The following is a 23464-nucleotide window of genomic DNA, read 5'->3' on the forward strand; positions in this document are numbered from 1 at the left end:
TGCAGCGTTTTTGACATATCCAAAAAGTCAAAGAAGTTTGTGCGCGTCAGCCGATCGAGTGGGGCGAAGAGAAAGGAATCATTAGTGTATACAGATATAGTTTTGTGCATTTTGAAACACGAAAAAAAAGGAAAAGTTTTCTTAGGATGCTGAAGAAAAAAATCATGGCAACTAATCACTATATTTAATGGGAAACATCCATTGAAAGCTTATATCAAATTGCATTTTGTTAGAGAAAGAGAGAGATGAAACCTTGAATACTTTGTGCACTGTACAGGCTGCACGCTTAGCGTTATGTCTTTTTTTTTTTTGCTATACTTCTCTCTGCTAAAGTTTTAATGGTCCAAAGCTACCAATCGCATATCTGGCACTTCCCTACAGGAAAAATTAATAAGGACGAAAAATCCCATGAATGCGCTATTAAGGAAGTGATGGAGGAAATTGGGATGTACATTAAAGTCTATCTCAAAAGGTCGGTGTTCATTGACTCCTGGAAGAATAGAATAGTCCAGTGAAAACTTACATGAAATTGCATTTTTTTGGGGAGAGATGAAACCTAGTCTATTTTATGTTTTTGGGTGCGCTGAATTCAAGTCTGATGTTACTTTTTACCTGAAACATCAGGACCAGGTTGAAAATCAAGAGTGAAAGAGTTTCTGGCTCATATCTCACGAACGAAGCAAGATACAGAAAAATTAATTACACCAATCGATTCCTCGTGAAATTTCACATCGAAATACACTTCAAAGTTTTCAAGTGTCGGTGAAAAATTGTTCACAATATCGAAAAATTAGTTTACAACGGTCGGAGGTAGTGAGTCCCCGTTCCGAGAAGGAAGTTAGACCCGACGACGAAGGGGAAACGTAGTGGGCCGACCGGTAGGGCCTGATACTCATCCTCGACGGCCCCACTACCGCCGACCGTTGTTAACTAATTTTTCGATATTGTGAACAATTTTGCACTGACACTTGAAAACTTTGAAGTGTATTTCGATGTGAAATTTCACGAGGAATCGATTGGTGTAATAATTTTTTCTGTATCTTGCTTCGTTCGTGAGATATGAGCCAGAAACTCTTTCACTCTTGATTTTCAACCTGGTCCTTATGTTTCAGGTAAAAAGTAACATCAGATTTGAATTCAGCGCCCCAAAAACATAAAATAGATAAGGTTTCATCTTTCCCGCAACAAAATTCAATTTGATGTAAGTTTTCACTATTGAAAAAAATCGAAACGACCGTTAAGTTTACTGGATAATGAGCATCCATCGTGTGAACTGCATCGAGATAAATTCGTTTCCATATGGAATCAAAAAACTCATGTCCGACCACTGAGCCCGATCGTGACAGAAACTAGATGGTGGCACTTTACATGGCTTGTAATTCTATAATTATTATACCTATAGATATACACAGTGTATAGCGCCATATTGTTTTTTGTCACGACCGGGCTCATATAACAAAATTGTTTGGTGCAATATTGTTGCATCAAACAAATGTACAATTTTTTTTTAAATTTCCCGCCAAAACAAGAAGAATTTTAAGATATTGATGGTATTTAATATGCTCTTTTCTTGTTGTAATTTTTTTTATTCCATTTGAAAATAAACAATATTGATATCACTGATTTAACCATAATAAAAGTAAGATAAAAAAGGACAAGGTTCAGTTAGCGTAATAATATTCAATTTTTTCATTTTAGGATGCAGTTTTTAACGGCGTCAGTTTTTTAACTGCTTCCCAATATCTTTGATCAATAAATCTATGGGACATTAAGCTGTCAACGTACAAAATCAAAAAGGCAGAGATAAAATTAATTTCTGAAGAAATTCATCTTTGTCGTCGATGGAAAGCAGCTGGGATTCAATCTAATTCTGTTGAGAAAGTACTACAACAAACTTGAGAGAAATTAGAAATTTTTTACAAAGGTAAAAAAAACCCACCAATTCGATGCGACGTCACTAGACGGAAAATATATGGTAAAAATTTCAAGCTGATCGGACAAATAATTTTTGAGATCATAAAGGACAAACAGACACCAACTTCGCTTTATATATATAGATTAACGTTAAAAGTTTATTTTTTTAATTTTCCGGAGAAATTAGTTTTTTCCGAAAATCTGAGCACACCATCAAAAAGCTAAGAAAATTTTCCATCGATATAGTATATCACATATTTCTTGTAAGTACGTTGAGGAGGTTTTCCAGCGAGTTAGAAAATAAGTAATTTCGATAATAAGTGCCGTGCTATGCACCAACGCGTCATGAGCACTGCGCTGCTCATGCCCGGCTTTTTTCTGTGAATGCACAGCTATTTCATGAGCATTTACGGCTACACAAGGTGCGTGAATATTTTGTACGGCTCACAGCCGTGCGCCAGTTTTTTCATGTACACTAGGCGTACAGTCAATTTTTGATGAAATTTCACGTGCATTACACGGAATTTCTCGGGTAATTTCTCTAAACTTTTTCTACGCGTGGAAAAAGATGGGAGAAATTGGAAGATCATCGTTAATTTATTTTTTAGATCGTACGATGCATCAGCTTCTTCTGGAAATTGTTTAGATGTATAGCAGGTAAAAGTATGTTACATGTAGTTCCTAATCAGTGCGAGCCATGTTCACTGTTCGGAATGATGTAGCTGATACTAGCAGTTCTACGACGCGAGCAAAGGTTAGGGTTCCCTGCAATGAAAAGTAGTGCGTCGTAGAACTGCTAGTGTCAGCTACCACCAACTGAACTAATCGCGTTTCATTAGACACTTATTCGCTCCGAGCGTCACCCGTGGCGCCCCCTTCTGAAAGTTATTCAAATGTTATTTTCTATGGAGAGAAATTTAGTACCGTGGCCGCCACTGCCATAACTGGAAGTCTTTTCCATAAGAGCACATGTTAAAATCGACACCAGCGCTGTAATCCCCATCCACGCGCACACTGCGAATACTACCAAAGTTGCGCTCGCTCGGACGAACGCTAGGTTTTTACGGGTTTACCCCTGATACCAAATGCGAATATAGATGTTTCACATCAATAAGTACATAAAAAGTTTAGAAGTTAGAGATCTGAATTTAGGTAAATAGATGAAATGGAAGAGCACATGTTGAAGTTGATGCTAATACTGAATTTTGTAAAATCTAGTATTTCTCCTACGAATATCTTTAGTTTTTTTTATTTTTATGTTAAGGAAGAAATTTTGTATGATATAGGACCTTTTAATTCTAATTAGGAGTCAGGGAAAATAAAAATCAACGAAAATTAGTAAAAGCAGTGAAAAAACCTCCCACTTATTTGAATCTTTTTTTTTCTTCGAAAGTTTCCCCAATTTTAAGTTACCCGCATTATTTTGAACTCAGCTCCCGAAAGTATCGTACCTACATTACCTACACTAGGGGCGGTTCTTTCAATTTTAAAACCAGCTGATTTTTACATTTATAGTATTCAATATTTTGCCAAGGCCAGGAGCTTGCAAAGCGCTCCTACATCGCGATCGCTATTTAATCAGCGGATGAATTTTAAAAACAGCGAATCAGCTCACCATCAATTCAAAATTTTTTTCAATATAAATATAGATTGTGTATTAGAAATGACAATTTTATCTTTTCGAATGCCTGTCAATCATACTTCACGATAAAGAAATGACTTCGGAGCATTTCGCAGAGCTGCAGATCCAAGAGTGAGCAGTGCGTTTTCATTAAAAATTATTTACTCGAAGCGATAAACGTTTAAAAAAGATGCAACCGAATGCGATCAATTAAGAGAGAAAGCATAAACAAACACGTCGTTATTTCTCAATCAACTAAACGTTGAAAAATATCAAAGCAAAGCCGAGATACCGAGTTATGTAAAAAAAAAAGAATAAATAATAAAAAAGAACGCCGGAAAAAAAATCGACGCGTGCACTTTTAGCGCAGCTTCTGCCGGTGCACGCGGTGCGTGTCGCTGTGTGTCAGTGTGCGCGAGCACGAAACCCAAATATATGTATGAGTGCGTTCGCATATAGCGCAGCAGCGTTCACAAGCACAATACTCCGAGAGACCCCGAAATCTTTTGGAGAATGACGACATGATTCACGCGTTCGGGTTTTACACGCGCCGTGCCGCGCGCGCATTATAAGCATCCGCAGCTGTATACGAAAAAAATGACATCAGCACTTCGCGTCAAGCAAAAAAGCCCGAGCCCCGAGCGCACACGATGTAAGAATGCACAAATAACGAATATAATAATGATCTACTTTGATCTACAAATACTTTTTTGCCCCAAAATTCGACTCGTGATCGGCAACGATACCGTTAATTTTTTTATTGCCATTACGGGAGTCACGATGCGTGTTTGTGCAAGAGTCCATTTTAATTGTACACTTGGACTCTTTACGCATTTAACCCAGCCAGACACAAGCTCGCAAACTCGTAAGATATTGTGTGTACATTACGTGTGTGTGCGTGTACGCGCGGACGGATACAGACCGACGTTTATAAGCTTTTATCAGAAATACATACGGCATTATATATAAAAAATTGCGAGACGACCTCATTATTATATGCCGAAATTCATAATATATATAGTAACATGACCCCCCCTCCCGCCCGGGGCGCGCGCAGCGCAAAGCGCATGATGATCGTACGCACTACGCAAACATTTTTAATCGCAAGTCAAAAAACGAGCAGAGATATTCGTTGTATACCGCTGCATAAACGATGCTTCAAAATATTTTCTAAATATTTTTTCTCTATTTAAAGCCAAGTTCAAGTACGATTCTATTTCAGAGGAGAAAATTTCGATCGTTATCGACAAGCCAAATATTTTGGCCGCGCGTGCACCGTATCGAAGTGCGTATCGCACGTTCAACTTTTTTTTTTTTGTTGAATTATGCAACAGCGCAATCGTCGAGACGCGCAGTCTGTTATACGCTTTTATATCACGCATAAATGCTTAGTTAAACACCGCGTTCGATTGTTCTAATTATTCGTTATTGTGTTTGTTCCAGCAGTGAGTGTTGCGCCCGTATAAATAGGCTCGACGACCGACGTGTGCGTGGTGCGCATCGCGTTGCAGGTGTTGTAGGCGACCGACGAAAAATCGTAAAAAAAAAAAAAAAAAGAAAAAAAATATGTGTCAGTAGCAGAAGTAGCTGTATATCGGCACATTCGGAAGGTAACTATATAACATACAGTGCGTACGATCTGCGTCGATTTTCGTTTACATGCGCAGTGACGGATCGCGTCGCAAAAGCTATATAGCTAGCACAATTGCACAAATTCAACTCGGTTCTCGGAGTATGGGTTCACGCACGAAATCGGTGAAAAGTTCAAGTCGGCTACTATTCAGTCGTCGATCTGTTAATCGAAGTCGATAATAACTATATGTTCACTGCGCTGCATTTCAAGGAAATGACGTGGATGTGCATCATTTCCGAAATGCATAATCAATAATGAGCTGCACTACAAGAATGCACCGGAAAAGCAAATGATCGAATAAATGCAGGATAAGCAAAAAGCAAAGATGAAAAAAAGGTGTCTAGTAGATGAATAAATAAACAAAAGTTAAATTGATTAATAGACTTGCCGTTGGACTTGCCATTGCTGGAGCTGCATCCGATGCCGTAATGCAAATCGAACATTGGATCGGGCATCGATGAATGACCTATCGTGAATGAAAATCGTTGCGACCCGCAACTTAACACACCGGGGTAATATTCACACTCTCTCTGTCTCTCTCTCTTTCCCACTCTCCCTCGTGACGACTGTCAATTATATTATTCTCAATGAAAAGTCAAAGAAAAATAATGATAATAAAAAAAAAATGAAAACGATTCAGCAAATGCAGCTGCTGAAGGTCCGAGTCTATGTAGTTAGAGAGAGATATAATAAAAGAAGAGGTCCTCTTCGTCCGGCGTTGCGCTCGCTAATGCAGATTGCAAAATTTCTGCGCCGCCTGCGCCGAAAAAACGGGGCTCTCTCTCTCTCTCTTTTTCTCTTTCGGTGCCTTGTGTTTGTGTTACACGCGTGCGCGCGCGTGCGTGTGTGCGTGTATATATAGGAGAGATATAGCAGAGAGCGAAAAAAACCGGCAGCGAAAGGCCTCGAGTAGTAGTAGTAGTAGTAGTAGTAGTGGTAGAAGATAGAAAGAGACGCGAAGATATTATGGTGCACGACGTATCGCAGTTCGCAAACTGAACTCGATGCAAAGCTCGATGCTCTTGCAGAGTACCGCAGCGCAGCAGCGGCAATAGCTGGCCGTGCTCCTATTGGGAGCATCCACCAACGTATCCGGCGCACGCACGAACACATACACACGCACACACGCACGAGCGCACACGTATTCGCGTGTGCAAAAAAGCAAAAAGCAAAAAAGAGAAGCAAAATTCGGCTATTCTGCGCGCGAATTTTTGGTTCTCTCTCTCTCTCGTACGGGGATCATCGTGCCGTCTCGTTCTCGCGCATCGGCTCGGGCGGGACCGTCGACTTGCGGTCGCTTCGAGCCGGCTTGTAATATACAGCCAAGGAGCTTCGTTGCGCTTCGAAAACATGTATATAGTAGTAGAGCGCGAGAACGAGATAGAGAAGGAGGTATCGAGCGAGCGAGAGAGTGTGAGTTGGTTTCTCGAAGGTGGGGGTGTGCACACCTACACACCTACACACGGACCCGCTCTCGTACCGGCAAAGTCGACTCTTCTCTCTGTCTCTCTCTCTCGCCGGCTTCTTATATGTGTGCGTGTGCGCGGCTTTATGGCGGGGAGTTTTCGCAAACTCGGGGGCGGGGAATATATAGCGCATAAGTTTGCACATCGCGCACAAGGTTCGCAAGCAGCAGCAGCAGCAGCAGCGGCATCGACTCAAGGTCGCACGCGCTTCGCTCCGAAGAGCCGTTTATATAGCACACAGCATGCCTTTTCAGAGCTCCTCTGTTGCGCGCTGCAGCACATGCGCTATATATCCACAATAACGTGTATAACTATATATAACTCCTATATACATACATACACAAAGCTCTTCGTCGCCGTCATCGTATCAATTTTGCTCGAGATCGAACGAAGGCGAGAGCTATATATATCTATATGCTAAAAGAAAAAAAGAAGAAGTAACCGGCCGGCGAGGCAACGAAATGCAATTCGACGAGTATGCCGAGGCCGCTGCGCCGCGCCACTCTGATGCTTCTTTGTGCTGCTATAGGCGCACGCGCGCGTTTCTTCTTTTTCTTATACACAATTCTCTCGAGGAGCGAGAGCTTTCGTAATCGCTGTAATAGGCCTGCCTAATGCTGCTTCTCTTTCTTTCTGTTCTTCTCTCCTTTTTCTGCATACCGCATCATCGCGACGTACAAACGCACAAACGCACGCACGCACGCACGCACGCACTCGAGTTCGTTTATTATTACATATGTATACACAATCCGCGCAGCTTTACTTCTATATATACCTAATGGAAAGTTTGCGTAAGGGAGACACGACACGTGCAGCCGTGTGGGTGCAGGCATGCAGCAGTGACGCGCACGTATACGCTCACAGAAGCGGACAAGGATGTGTTTCATTAAAAGAAATGAAGCGCAACGACGCGGCTATCTGCGCACGAGGTTCGGCAAAACAACAACGGTAACGGGCCGGAGCTCGCGAGAAAGAGAGATTTATGTGCGACGATCGATCGCCCCGGCGTATATCTCGACCTGCGCATACGAGATAGAGAGAGAATGCAAAAGAAAAGCTCTCGAGGCACCGATGGTTACACGCGCGCGGCAGAAAATATGACAAAGAAAAAGAAGTCTAGAATTTCGAGCTATTTCGGGAGGCCTTTTTTTCTGAATTTTTATAGAAAGGTCGTGACAGTGCAAAAAACAAGTTGTGCAAGCCGCAGCAGCAGCGGCAGCGGCAGCGCAGAGCTAGGAGAGGAGAGAAGTTTGGATATTTTCGAGCCGCGATCGACGCTGGACGGTTGCTGTTGCTTGCTGCTGCTGTTTGTTGCACATGGCCATGAATATTTATGAGATTATAGTACTCTTTTTGCAATGTTATACCCGTGCGGCGGGGACGGGACGAGAAGCGAGAGAGAGAAGAGATCTTTCGCGTGACCGTATATATCGACCGAGATGATGGTTGCGCGCGTGCAGATTAACGAGCAGGAGGCCGCGCGCCAAAAATTTTTCACCATCGTGCAATAGTATAGGCACGCGAACGTCAGCAGCACCGCCACGATGCTGTAGTACGTATAATATACAAATGAGCTTCGAGGAGAAACAGAGAGCGAGACACGGGGGGAAGAGGGGAGGACTCTTTTCCAAAAACTACATTATGGCTCGTCTTTTCAGAATGTCGTGCTCGTGTAGGCCTAGTATTATTATAATTTTATACAATATATTGATGCGCGTTTCGAACTTTCGTACAGGCGAGGCGCGCGCGCATACGTTTAACGAACCGCATAGTTTTGCACTTTTGGAATTTCCTATTTTACAATGAGGCATCGAACTTGTGCGCTCGCTCGCTCGCTCGCTCTGCCGATCATTAAAAAAAACTCCTCGTCGATTCGTGTATTATACAACGCAGCTCCGAACGCACACGTACAGCCAAGAACGCAGAGAGTGAAAAAATCAATGACCTTTTGTCAAAACTTTAATAGCGGAGGACGTTGTAGTAACTGCTCGCGGAGCAGTGTGATGTAAGAAAGTCAGGCACATATAAAATACACATAATGTGTATTTTATATATTATTACGAAATCATTCCATCAGGCCATTGGCCTTCGCCTATAAGTGTAACGGACTCGCGCATATAATATTCGTGCAACATATATAAAGCTCATGCGACAGCAGCACGAGAGAGATTATCGCCATTTCCAGAAGATAAAGAAAATTTTTAATATGTATCTGTTTCACACAAATGCAGAAACACATACGCACATGTAGGAGCGAGGCCCATGCACAGAGAGTTGAAAAAAGTACAAGAACAAAAAATATAAAAATAGAATCGACCGGCGAGCGCAGAAGGGGGAAAAAAGAGAAGAAGATGAAAGAACCGAGTGAAAGAAGAAAACGTTATATAGCCGCGTTGTTTGAGCGCACGAATCGCCAATGCTGCTGCTGATGCTGCTCTGCTGCCGATGATTAGGTTTTCTACGAGTAAAATAGCACTAAACCAAAAGAGCAGAGGCGAAGATGGGCGCAATTGCACTGGGATGCGGCTTTACGACTCCTCTCTACCTTATGCTGCTGCTGCTGCTGCTGCTGATGGTGTGCGGCTTACGTAACGTTAAAACTGAAACATCTTTTTATTTCAGCGAAGAGCAGCAGCGGCAGCGGCAAAACTGATTTTTTGAAGGAGAGCAAAAGAGAAATAGCAGCAGCGCACGCTATGCTGCTGTTGCTTCGGCTTGTGCACACGTCTGTTTGCGTTTCGCTTCTTTGTCTCTTTGGAATATTATGTTATATATAAGTGTATAGCCCAGCGCCTACCAGTTGATTTCCATCTTAGCTCGATCGTATGTATAGCACATACATAATGGGTAGGCCAACCCTACATTACCCATCCACCCGAAATTATTATCCTACTGACCCGTTTTCGAAGTGTACATGTGTGTACACGGCGATCGGGGGCGCGCTGCACTTTTTTCCTGATTCTTTCTCTGCTTTTATACGGCATTCCTCGCGATACTTCAGGGTGTAAAGAGACACCGGCAGCGCGGCAAGTGCTGCAACTCGTTTTCAGCTCGCCTGGAGGGAAAAAAAAATAATCAAGTGGCCGGCGGCGGCTCCGATATATTGCATAATATCGCATACAGTATGCACGAACAATATATGCGTCAACGGGCGCGTCGAGTGTTATTTAGAATTAACGGCCTGCGCTCGAGCTCACTTACGCGTGTGTGTCAGTACAGCGAGACAAAAAGAACAAAGTGTGTGTAACTCTAGATATAAGTGCACGCGCGTGCGGGTTTTTTTCTCCTTTCGTTTCCTTCGCTTTTTTTTTACTCGCTGCTTTTTAGTCATTTGTTTTTTCTTTTTTTTTTTTTTTTGCGTTGATCGTGTGTTGTACGACATTATCATATGCGTGCGTGCACGAGCTCGCTGCTGCCGCCGCTTGCAATATTGGAGGAGAGCGCGTCGACAATAACAAATTGTATGCCGTTTCTGGCGCTGCTGCTGCACGTGTGCGTTTTTTTAGATGCGACGACGAAACGCGAAACAGAAAAGGAAAAAAGAAAAGAGTTACGGCTCGATTAAATTCGCGCTGATACGTACGACTCGCCGCTGTTACGCGTGTTGCAGTAACGGATATACGCGCGGAACGTGTTTGCCCGATATATATTATATATCCTGGTGGTGCTGCTGCTGCGAGTTATTTTTGGCGCGCGAGAGGCAAAAAATAAAACTCCTGATTATTGCGTCAAATATTAATGAGAAAATTAGACGTATAGGAATTCGAGAGAGCCAATTGTTAGGTTTACCCGATAAACAGGTCCGAACGTATTCCGCGGTAAATAGTTCTTCTATATGCGTGCATAATACACGTATAGAAGAGGGCATATAGAAAGGCGTTTCACAGGGCCACTAGTTTATACACATCCTCCTAACTGCTTATTCACGAAAGATCGTTTATATACAGAGAGAATCAAAGCGGAAAAAGAGCCGAGTGCGACTCCAGCGTGTGCACATTAACGAAGGAGAGAACGAGAACGAGAAGAAGCAGAAGAAGCTAAAAAAGTATGACCCACTTAGAGGCGATCTCCTCTAGTTTCGGGTGCCCTTACACAACGCACGTATACGTGGATGTATGAGTTGGCGAACGAGCGGGCAGAAAATGGCAGCAACAGCACAAGCGCTGCAACAGCAGCAGCAGCGTGTCCGAGAGATCGCGGGTCCTTAAAAGCCGTAATTTAAAATCCCCGAAAAATTCCACGGGCTCGACGGCAAAAAAAAAGAAGCAAAATTGGCTCTTCTGCATATAGATATATGGATAGTGTAGATGGCATGCGAAACAACGACTTATAAGCAGCAGCAGCCCCTCGAAGCACGGCATGCAGGCATACACGCACGAGAACCGTGTGTATATATATCGAGCAGTGCGTGTGTGCGAATTCGAGCTCTCTCTATATATATACACAACGAGAAAGAGTGTGTCGAAAAGAGAGAGACGGAGAGTAAGAGAGAAAGAACGCAGGCCACAATTCTCGAAACTAAGGCAAGGCCGCAGCGCAGCAGCAGCAGCAGGCGCACGTGCAGAAACGATGATCATGGACGCGCGCGGGACCTGCATCGCGCTCGTGTGCCTGCGCGCAGCACTACTGCTGCTGCGCTGCTGAGTGCTGAATGGATGTTTGCACGATGACGTCATACATAAGCAGCAGCAGCACAGGCACTGAAAATACGTCCAAAAGCGAGAAAGAGAGGGAGGTGGCAGAAACGACCAGAAAGAAGAAGACGAAGAAGACGAAGCGCAAAAACAGCAGCAGCGGCAGGGCAATCGCTGGCCCGCTGCACTGATTCACGAAACGAGCGAATGAGGCAACTATTATAACACAGCACAAGGGGGGGAGAAGGCAGCGGCAGCAGCGCTATTTAGGTGCGGGTGTGTTATGTGCAGCACAGAAAGGAAACGTAACGCTGCTGCTGCTGCTGCTGCTGCGCCTGAACGACGACACGATGCGCACACGCGGATCATCGAGAGCAAACGTATGTTCGTGCGGTTTTTTCCCAACTCGGAGAGATGTGTAATATATTATAATAATAGTAGAGCAGCACTCTCGTGTCTGTGTGCTGCAGCAGCTAATAATCATATACATTTAAACCATTGAGCGCTTAAAGAAGGATCCACGTGCATATAAACCTCGTATACACATAAATATGGTAATATAGGTTCACGGCGCGCGGGAGACAGAAGCGCGCAAAGAGAGAGAGAGAGAGAGCACAAATCGTGCCCGCGCATAATTTAGTCCCTTAAAAAAATAAAAATAAGCGCGAACGATTATAAGCTGAAGCGCGCTGGCTTCCATTGTGCGCGCGGGGCCCTCGTGTAAAAAAAATTGGCCAATCTTTTATTTTTTTCATTTAATTCTCTCTCTTTATGGACACGCACACGTGTTGTGTTGTGCTATATGTGCACCGCGCGCGAAAGGAGCTGCCTACGTATAGGCGGCTATTCTGCTGCTGCTGCTGCTGACACTGCACAATGGCATTATAATAATGTGTGTGCGCGCTGTATGTACAGCGGAGCCACGAAAGTGCCGCGTGATTTTTGCAGCGCAGCGAGCGCGCGCGCGAAAACCTGCACACACATGCACGTATTACAACACAAGCGCACTGTATTATACACAGCGCCGAGTGTAAGAGGTGGAGTAGCGGTGGTGGTGGTGGTGGCAGCAGCAGCAGCGGCAGCGGCCGGTGAATGGCTTCCGCGAATCGTTTCAACGACGCCGCTGTGTTGCTGTTGCTGCGCCGCTCTCTGCACGCCCACCGCTATATACGTGCGTATATGCGTATATATAAATGCTTTTTGCAACTCTCTTTCTCTTTCGTCAGGCGCATATATACAGTTGGCAAAGAGAGAAAGAGAAAGAGAAAGAGAGAGAGCAGAGGAGTTGCTTATACGCTGCTCCGGCTATATAATATAAGCACAGCCCTCTTGTCCGTGCCCGGCATATTATATATACGCGACGCATGTTTTTGCACACACGCGCGCAGCGTTGCACAATATCGAGGCCTGCTGGCGCCTACTCTACTCCGACTTTGCTTACATAGCAGCGCACAGTTAATACACCCGGTGGCGGCGGCTAAGGCCCCCCGAGCCGACTCATAGTGGAGTCTCCAGGATAGGACGCGCGCATTACGAATCGTCATCTCTACGCCGAAGAGTACTCTTTCTGCATAAAAATTCTTTCACTTCCTTTATTCGGCGGAGATCCCGAGCGCGCGCGTGTGAACGCGAATGCGCGCATGGAGGATGACGGATCGAGCTAGGCTCGTGTCCTTTCCTGCCTACATAGATAGATTTGTTATTTTTTTTTTTTATTATAAACGCTTGGCGTACGCAAACAACGTAAAGATCCCCATTCGTTGCGTTTAAAGTGTAAAAGAAAACATACTTGAATGCGCAAGCTTAAATTGATACAATATTATTAGTCGCAGCTCCGTCACTCCAAACGCATTCTCTCTCTCTCACACACACACAAACAGTTTCTAACTCGCCGCGTGGCTGATGCTGTTGAATATTCAGCCCTTATACATAAGCGCTCCACGTATAGGCGTCCTGTGTGTATGTGCGGGCGTGCAGTCGCTATGACGACGCGCATTCTCATATCTATATGTAATACGTAGGTAACGCGCGTAGGGCGCAACGCAACGCAGAAGCGCAGCCCATATCGCGCAGGAATAATATTGGCTCGTCGGCCCTCGAGAGCCCGGCTTATTTGCGATGCAAGCCGCGCGACACCGACGATGCGCGCACTTATAAACTTGCGCGAAACGCGCGCATTATGTACACGACGTGCTGCGAGTATACGCGTTGTCTCTCTAATGCACTCGAATTTATTACGTCGATTTTTCCTTCGGCCCTGTACGCTATATAATGCGACGTCGTAAGAGAATTGGCCCACGCGTTGGTGTATACGTATACGTGCCGTTGTTGTTGTCCCTCTCGTCGCATGCACACACGCATTTACACAGAGACACCCCGAAGATTAACGCTTCTCCCTATACTCACGCGTGTGTATGTGTATACAGTTCCCCATTATAATATACCATATCTCCTTGTTTTTCCCTTTCCGACTTCGAAATATCGGCCTTCGGCGAAACGACTCTTTTTTTTCTCTCTCTCTCTCCTTTTTTTCGGGCGCTCGTTGTTGACCGCTACTGCTTCAAGTCGCTGCTGCTCATATATGTATGGAAGCGATCGCGCGCGTCCACCTGCGCGGTGTATAGTGTATCCTAGTCTCCGCACACAACGGCCGAGAAACGGTAAATGTCGGAGCTATTATAATATACAGCATTTCGCGAATGCGTCGTTCGAAGAAATTCTTGCAGCACACTAAACAACTGCTGTTCTCTTTCTCTCTGCGGTCTCAAAGGAATATGTATGGGCTCGTGGAAAAAGCCCAGGGATCTCCTCTACGCGCGGAGAGAAGCGAGAGAGAGAGAGAGAGAAGAGATAATAATAACTGCGCGCGAGGAGAGAAGATTCATTAATTAGAGGGCGCGCGATATAACCGAAAAGGAAAACACAAAGTCTCGAAGACGCTGCTGCTGCGTATATAAGATTTACGTAAGACGTCGGTCGTGCAAGGAGGAAAGAGAGACGGAATATATTCCTCGTATAATAGGTACACACACCGCTCGACGCGCATATAAAGAGCGAAAGAGATAGAAGTAGTAGTAGCGAGGGCTGCTGCTGCTGCTGCTAGCTGCGTTGAGATATATATCTGCCGTGTACCAAAGTGTAGTGCTGTACTATATACCTATGACGATAGATCGACGCAGGGGGGCATACAAGGGTACGTGGGTACGGTGCCGGTGGTGTCGGTGGTATAGCTATAGCTAGCTACACGTTCGGCAGCAGTAGCAGCAGCATAGACGCGCATACGACGCGCACGACGATCCCATTACCGGCATCCGTGCATGCAATACGGGAAAAGAGAGGGAAGGATATGAAACTGCGCAAATTTCAGCGCACGCACATCCACCAAAACTTTCTCTCTCGCTTTCTTCTCTCTCTCGTTCCGAAGCTAAAGCTCTCTCTCTCTCTCTCGGCTGCTACGTCCGTGCAGTAGTAGTTGCGCTACGCAGGCTATATAATACAAGGGTGGAAACCTGCACTACGCGCGCGCGAGTGAGAGAGAAAACGAACACGAAAAAGAGAGAGAGAGAGAGAGAGAGAAAGAGGGAAGGGGGACGCGCACGTTAAGTCTTTGCGAGAAATGGCTATGGGCAGAAGAGAGAGAGAGAAAAGGCGGAAGCAAAGCTTGTGCCATCAGCTAAACAGAGACGGAGACTGAGCTAGCTGCACACATACAGTACGAGGGAGCAGCAGCAGCAGCCTAAGAGATGGACTGAAACTGCTGTTGCTGCTGCTACTGCCACCAGTGCTGCGCCTCGAGAGAGAAAAGGGGGATGTTTTTGGATGACGTTCGTATATATGTATATATAAGGGAGGTAAAGCGCACAGTACGGGAGGAACTTTATCTGGCGTATACGGACGGCGAGCTAGCTCGACTTTTCCCTCGCTGTGCGTTTTATGCTGCAGGGGTGGCTTTTCTTTCCGTGCACGCACGGGTAGGGCTGTGCTATCCGCTACGCACTTTTTGCGATCGAGCATTAAATATTTTATCCTTGTGCAAGAAATAAGTATTGCACTTTTGCGTGACGTTGTTTTTGTTGTTGTTGTGTTTATTGTGTGTATACAAGCTCGATTTCTTGCACATTTCTTGGCACTATTGGTCGAAATTTATTATAAATATATTCGATTTCCTCTCGATCAAACCTCTGCGAATATCATTACATTACTCAAGACTTTAATGACATTGGGTCACGCTCCGATGAATTTGAAATCGAAATGAAAATCGTCGCATGGAATAAAAGCTCGACTCCCACGAATAATACAATAATTGATATTACGCACTGATAATGTATTCTGGCAGGAGAGCGGGAAGAAAAATGTATAATACGAGCCTAGAGAACTGCGCGAGATAGAGCGAGAGAGAAAGAGAGAAGAAGATTCGAGAAGAATCGAAAAGCTCGGGAGCGCGCCCCTATATTTGCCATTTGTTTTCTATACGTGTGCTGCTGCGTGGGACGACGCTGCACGAATTTCCCAGAGAGTCATTAAGCCCTCCCCCTTTGCGAAAATTTGCGAGCAACGCAGCACACACACACACACACTACCGAACGAAAGCAATAGCAGCAGCGGCACTCGTATCCGTAGTCGCTATCAATAACCCTCGAGTAAAAGTAGAAGCAGTAGCAGCAGCAGCGGTGGTGGTGGTGGTGGTGGTGGTGGTGGTAGTGGCTGTGGCAGTGGCAATGGCAGTGAGAGAGAGAGTAGTATAGGCTGCACAAGTGCAAAAGCGCATGAGGGAGGGTACTACATAGCGCGCTATATGTATATACGTATATAATCGTTCTGCAGCAGCGGCGGCATGGTGGCAATGGGCAAAAACAGCGACAGCAGCAGTGGCAGTGGTATCTCGAAGAATTCGACTCGTCAGGTCAGCGCTATAGGTATATCTATAGATAGGCAGTCGACGTCGACGTTTCTCGTCCTCATCGTCGTCGTTCCCTTTTCTCTCTCTATATCCTACGTCGAAATACACATACATGCACGATGCCGAGGGGTTGCTGCTGGCGCACGGCGCAGTCAATACTGCAGCACACGCGCACGTATACGCGCACACAGACAGACGCACAACGTATCCTACGCGTATTCGAGGAAATCCACCCCAGCATCAGCACAAGCAGCAGCAGCAGCTCAACCCTCTTTGCTACTCTCTGCAGCACCCCTGCACAAACACACAGGCAGGCAGACGCAGCAGCATCAGCATCAGCAGTAGCAACGCAGCAACGACGCCGGAGAGAGATGGCGTAATTGCCGAAGGGCGCATAGAGAAAGAGAGAGAGAGAGAGAAGAAGGCGCAAAGCGCAGTGGCAGCAACAACGAAGGGTTGCGATGCTGCTACACGCCGTCGTACATAGAGAAGAGAGAGAAATTCTGTCTCTCTATGTGATGCTAGAGCTGCACGAGTGTGTGTGTATGTGCCGAGAGCGAATTCCGAGCGAGGCGAGGCGAGAAACGTCGAACACGCTCCGACACCGCGTACTGCCGCCGCCGCCGCCGCTGCACTGACTGATTGGAAAAAAAGAGAAAGAAAGAAAGAACGAACGAAACAATGAAGCGAACTTGCTGCTGCGTAGGAGTAAATCATATGCAGTATACACCGCGCGTATAGATATGGCTTTTTTGAAAGTACACATACACACACAACGACGCAGTCGGGCGAAGGGGAGGCCTCTGACTGACTGAGCTCTCGTCGTCGTCGTCGTCGAATGCTTTTGACGCGCTTTTTTTCCCTTTTCGTCGTTGTAACGTCCTATAACTGCACACACTCTGTATGTGAGACTTTTTTTTTGTCGCGTTGAAACCGAGACAACGAGCGAGAGAGAGAGAACGCGGGCTAATTAAAATCGCCGAAAGAACTTTTTTTCTAGCTGCTCTTTCGCTCTCTCGGTTTACTTGTGTTTCTGAGGGGGTGAATTTGCACGTCGCGCGCGACAATTTCCATGTCTATGAGTGCGGTTTCGAAATTGGGCAGAAAAGTGTCTCTGCATCTTCTTTTCTCGATAATGCCACCATATAGGCTTGAGCCAATTCCCTGATCGCTTCGTGTCTCTGTACGTTGCTGCTGCTGCTGCTCAAATTGGCGATGCTAATAAGCACGAAGAAAAAAGTGCACGACGACGACGGTTGCATAGTTGGGGCGCCCAGCAGCGAGTGTGCGAAAATTTTGGATGCAGTACGTTATACCACTATAACTATGATGAGGGCAGTGTCATTGTACGTCGAAGCATGCGCGCGCCGCAACACAATGCGTCGATGAATAATTCAGTGGCGAATAACATTAGCCGAGGTAAATGGGATGGCGCGCAAGGGGGAGAGGGATTACAAGCGCGGTTGATACCGCGCGTTGAAATTCCGAAACAGTATAATACTGGCGCGATTAAAAAAACTCTCTGGTGCTATAGGTTTTATCCGAGGTAATCGATCGTCGTGGCGCTATTTTTGAGTGGAAAATGGAAAATGTAATGGATACACGCGTACATTACTGTTTTCCAATAATAACAAGATGCGACCCGATCGTAACCGATGAAAGCGGTATAGTCGAGCTAATTTCGGCGCTGCAGCGGGTATATCAGCGGCGGACTATGTAATCATAGCAAACGCAAGAGCTTATATATGTACGAAAAGGTACAGCGCATTATTTATACTAGCCAGCATATAGTATGTAGCTATGCTTTTACTCCGGCAACAATGCAGGTTGGCGCACGTGAGGGAAAATCCATAAGGTGCCACATAGCACGTACGTACACGCATCGAAATCGAGGGGTTACTACTACCTACAGTGCTGCTGCTGCACGAGAATGTTTTTCACGGGCCCGGGCGTATACTCTCGTATACTCTCCCCTCTTTCAGAGTAGTAGCAGAGCTAGCTCTAGCTATAGCCGCGCGCGCACATACACGTATGCGTATATGCAACACAATAGGAGCGCACAATGGTGGTGTACGCGCGAGTCGCATTCCGAAACTATACGTGTTCCCGCACACATTTGCTACGTTGTTAAGGCTGTTGCGTGCCTCATATATACGTACATAGAACGTTGCTTTTTCTCTATACCGATAATCAGATGCACTTGGTCGTCGTCGTCGTCGTCGTGCAGAATACAACGCGCGTGGAAAAGCAAAAAAGAGAGGAGGAACTTGCCGGTGTTTTTACGTACGTATCCCCAAGACCGGTATAACGGCATGTGTGCGTATACTCGTAGAGGATACGTCGTAGACGTACAGAGAGAGCTGAGGGCTGTACGTTTTGGTTCGCACGTGCTTTATACACTACCGCGAGCACTTCCGCATTCGTTTAGCATAAAAAGCGCAAGATGCAGACTTTTCATTCGCCGATTAATGCACGTGTGCTGCGTAACGTATGATTGCGTGTGACTGCGGACAGAGCGACAAAAAACTGGCGGGCTTTTCTCAGAAATGAGCTTTGACCTACTGATTCGCAGCCACTTACGAACTCGCGTACTTCGTGTACATATATAGGTACACTTCATCTTGAGCAGGATCTTGCGCGCTCTCTGGGGTGAAATAATTTGAAAATTTTCCTGCTATATTATATGCACGTACACAACAACACGATCGTAAGAATTAAATTGGCGTGTAACCGCTCGCCGAGGCCAATCGGCGAAATTAACCACTACCCACCCCTCTCCATTTATGCAATCATCGAGAGAGAGTCAACAATGAATTCATAGACGAACAAAACCGCCTGTATAGCTACTACTATATTACCTTACACAAGAGCGAGCGCAGCAGTACATATACAATATGCGTATATGTATGCGCCTAGACACGCGGCGGTAGCAGCAGCAGCAAGAAAGAAAAAGTTCGTAAAATACCGGTATCGTACGCTCGCGGCTCATACGCGCATTATGTGAAATAGCGCCAATGTCAGCGCAGCAGCAGCAGCATTTAGAAGAAGAGGAGGAAAAAAAAGGATCGTGCTCCGAACAAAGCAGGTGTGGCCTTGGTGCAGTTCTCTCTCTCTCTTTCGCTGTACATAGAAAAGCCCGAACGCAGTATGCGCGCGTACGCGTTTTAATAATGTATAACCGGCTGCTGGATGTGGAGTAGCACACAGAACAAGGAAGGACCAATGGTGCGCGTGATTTCGTCGAGACATTTTCATATACACACACAGGCCACTCGAGGAATTGTACCACTGCTCTCGTTTCTCCTCGACGGCGAGTAGAGTATAGCAATTCGCCATGTAACGAGCGGAGAGAAAGAAGTGCAGGAAAATGCGCATAGTAAGTCGAGTATGCATTATGCTCGATTATTCGCAAGTGCCACGAGACGAGAGAATGGCCGAAAATCAGCCCTCATATAGAAGAGAGATGATGTCGTCGGAACGCGCGGGAGAAAATATGTCAGGAAAACGTGGCTTTTTCGCGCGAAATCGAGCCCTTCGACTCGTCGCGTAGTCGTATTATATGTATATCACATATTTATTAGATAATAAGACTGCTATATCCATACAATGTCGCGCGCGAACGAGCGCACAATGCCAGGGTCGTGTGTGCGTCCGCATAACACACACACACACACACACACACACTGTAGCACTATAACTATTTTTTTTATTGCGCTGCATATATACACGCATAGACGAGAAGAGGGGTTGTCCCATTATATTGCTATACCAATCCCGTATTACACGTACCTAGACGACAGTCTAGTTTTATTTCTTTTTCTATAATACAGTCGTGAGCGCTCGCAAGTGCCGGCTCGACTGCATAAGTGTACGTATTCGTAAATGCAGGGCTCGATTTATTATGTACATATAAATACAAATGATATCGTCGCGCGTATACAGCGCAGCGGAGGTAATGGCACTTACGTGTATTATGCGTGTTTCGTACATAGCTAGTATAAATATGCGCTGAGAAACTTTGACCCTTGCAGCATTGCACATCGACTGCAAACTTGTATTATAATAATTCGGGTGCCGTAACCCCGTCGTGCGGTATACTTTCACGCGCTAATCGCGCGAGACAAGAATGATAAGAGAGAACCGCTGCTAATAGACTCGATCGAAGAATATGTTCATCGCAAAGAAGAAAGAGGATGAGGATATCGTCTATTTAACACACCGTTATGTCGTTTATTATCCTACTGATCGAGAGAGCCAAGTGTCGTTACACATTGCGTGTAATAGACTTGGACGACGCGAATCGGTCATCTTACGACTACCTTGCGTTATATACGCATACGTCTTAATGACAACATCGACACGCGCATAGCGCATTTTCAAGTTAAATTCGTCTACACGCGGAGCAGCAGCAGCAGCAGCAACAACAGCAACGTGTAGCATCGTTCAAGAAGTTGCCGCGATTCCAAGAAGCTGCGAGAATGCGAAAATACGCAGCGTACACGATGTTTACGCGCCAAGCGCAAGCACAGAGTGCACGTTATGGCGCGCGCCTGTTATTGTGTTGCATTCGATTTCGAAGGGGGGTTAGGCTCGCTTGCTCACTCACTACAAAAATCGGGCTTCGAAGTGCGAGCATAGGTACGTAATTCAGCGTCACCTGCGCGACTTGCGCTCGCACAGAGATCTACTCTCACCGCCTCGTCTCTCTCTCCGTACTGTATAATACTGTGTGTGTCTGTTTGTTGACGCACCGAGCCGGTGTACAAGTATGATATTTACAATAGCTGCGCGCGCGACAATAAGCTCGAATAAAAGTGTAACCCGAGAACAATCGTCGTCGGTGCCCCGGTGATTTTCTCCCGATTTATACCTATACATATAATATTATTCACTTGCCTTCTCGTTCGTGTGCTTTCGGCTTCGATTCGAAAATCATCGCACCTGAATCCCCGACGTCAACAACAATAACGATGAGCAGTAGTAGTAGCGCGCGCGATGCCAATGAACCCCACCCACGCGTCATTTTCTCGACGGATTATAAATATTTATATCAAAAAATTGAGCGAGTAAGACGCATCTCGTGCAGTTTCCGATCGCGACCTGCACTCGCTTCTCTGCATAGATATAACCTCAAAACCCCGTTACGTATCCATAGGCAAGCGTCAATTATCATCACAGCTATCGTCGCGATTTCGCAAGTAGATCGATGACGTGAAAATTTCGAATCTCGTATAGAGCAACGACAGCTCAACGACAGTTTGGCATTATTTGTGTATAATCACACACGCGTGTAAACTGTGTAATATAATAAATACGCGAGACACATCGATGCAGTTCAATGAACTTTTGGCGAATCCGCGCGACGCGATACTCGAACTTTGATAGGGGAATACATCTCATCGCTACGCGCATGTGTATCAAAATTCAAATTTCGACACATCGATACAAACGACTTGTGTAACTGCTGCTGCTGCTGCTGCTTCTGCTGTCGACTGACACACACGCGCGCGCGCAGCTTAAAGCGCAGAAATCGCAAGGTCATCGAATAAACAATGTCTCTTTCGTACACGGGAGCAAACGATGCAGCAGCAGCAGAAATGCCGCGCGGCGCAATCGACTTATCAAACGCAACGGTTATTACGTGTACCGCACCAAGAATTGTATTATAACGTTGAGCTGCTGCTGCTGCTGCTGCTGCTGCGCCTCGAAACGTAAACAAACGGGGTCGCAGAATTTGACGAACTCTCGTGACTCCTTGTATGCGTCCAGGGGCATCGGTACGCGCGATTTCCGTGTATTACGCGTAGAATCGAGTCGTTGCACAATATCAGAAAAATATTTTAGAATGCATGGATATTTTTACTTACTCAACTGTTATACGCTCGATCTCGTAACTCGGCTTTTTTCTCTTTGCAGTTTGTTTCGGTTGACCGTTGCAAGCCAAGACTCGCCGGCCGGTACGAATGCAGCGCGCGGCGCCCACGTTCCTTTATTCGAAAAATCGTATCCTCTCTCTGGTTCGAGCTCGTAAGCTTCGAGTAGTCGAAGAAGGGGAGGGGTTCGAAGGCGCGAACCAAAGCACTGAGAGTCTTATTATACACGGACACAGGGCACACAGTGCGTTGATCAATTATATCGATGTACTAGATATTCCTTGGTACATTTAACACGGCAATGTATACGCGAGATATCTCAGTACACACACGTTTATCAATAAAGTTCACGAAATTTTATAAATAATCTATAACTTTGGTATTCGACTAAAAAAACTTTGGTCACTTTGACAATAATTCACTTCTCTCTATTCTTATAAAAATCCGGTGAGATTAAAAAAAAGATGAAGAAAGGGAGAGACGATAAAAGTTCGGATTAACCTTAATGAGATCATAAGATTTTTCGTTAAAAAAAGGAAGACTAACAACGGTTAAAATCCACTTTTTTACACTTTTTTGGGGGGTGAACTGCACGAACGTGCTCGACACGCACTCGCACTCAATCTGTCGCGGAGAAACTGACGACGATACCGAACAACACACAGCCTCTCGCGCTCGCGTGGTGAGAGAGAGAGACAGAGTATATTAGTGTCGGTGTCGTCGAGCGCCGAGTAGTCGAGCCGCGACTGTTGGCGACGATACTCAACAATATAATAATATAAAATCAAAAATGCGCGAACACACAGGCGCAGTATCTCTTTGTTGTATCGTTACGGTGTCTCGCGCGCGCACCACTACTGCGGATCATCAGCCGAAACTCGAAAGTGTGTGTCGTGCCGCTGCATGCAACCCCGGCACGTTCTCTTCGCGTTATGATGATATCACGCACACACTGTCACGGGCTGACGGCGCACATACAATATATATATACGCACAGTTATATAAATACGCGTGTGTTCGAGTGTCGTATTAGAACTGGACTCACACACGGACACGCACACACCTATGCTACACAGTTGCACAGCGCACGAAGACAGTTGCTCGCAGTGTGTCGCCTCGCGCGCGGACTATAGCTGAATGTGTGCAAAATTATAAGATATCCTCGCGCGAAACTGCGGCTATATACAGCACACGTCGAATTGCGAGGGCACACGAGTGTAATACATGCCATGGGCGAACGCGGCGCCGTTTCTCTTTCTGCTGATTTATGCGTGTATGTGTGTGTATGTGTATCATAGGCGAACAACTGCCTCGGCGCGGACTGCGGCAGCAGCAGCAGCAGCAGCAGCAGCGAGAGAGAAAATTTCGCATCTCACATACGTGCATGCATATGTGTGTGTATGTGTGTGTCAGCAACAGCTAT

General features: G+C 45.7%; 1 protein-coding gene across 3 annotated transcripts in view; it reads right to left on the minus strand.

Moving 5' to 3' along the window:
* Positions 1-23464, minus strand: part of LOC106656343 (zinc finger protein chinmo) — a 72699-nt gene that overhangs the window by 46678 nt on the left and 2557 nt on the right. The window contains exon 1 of one of the 3 annotated variants that reach the window (XM_023460144.1): positions 22036-23280. The exons of 1 other annotated variant lie outside the window; for it this stretch is intronic. The gene's annotated coding sequence lies outside the window, so the exon portion shown is untranslated. Of the gene's footprint in view, positions 1-22035; positions 23281-23464 lie in introns of those variants that run through there. One more of the 3 variants, XM_023460143.1, reaches the window with a different exon arrangement.

The sequence above is a fragment of the Trichogramma pretiosum genome, unplaced genomic scaffold, assembly GCF_000599845.2.
Source record: "Trichogramma pretiosum strain Unisexual culture from Peru unplaced genomic scaffold, Tpre_2.0 scaffold40, whole genome shotgun sequence".
NCBI lineage: Eukaryota > Metazoa > Arthropoda > Insecta > Hymenoptera > Trichogrammatidae > Trichogramma > Trichogramma pretiosum.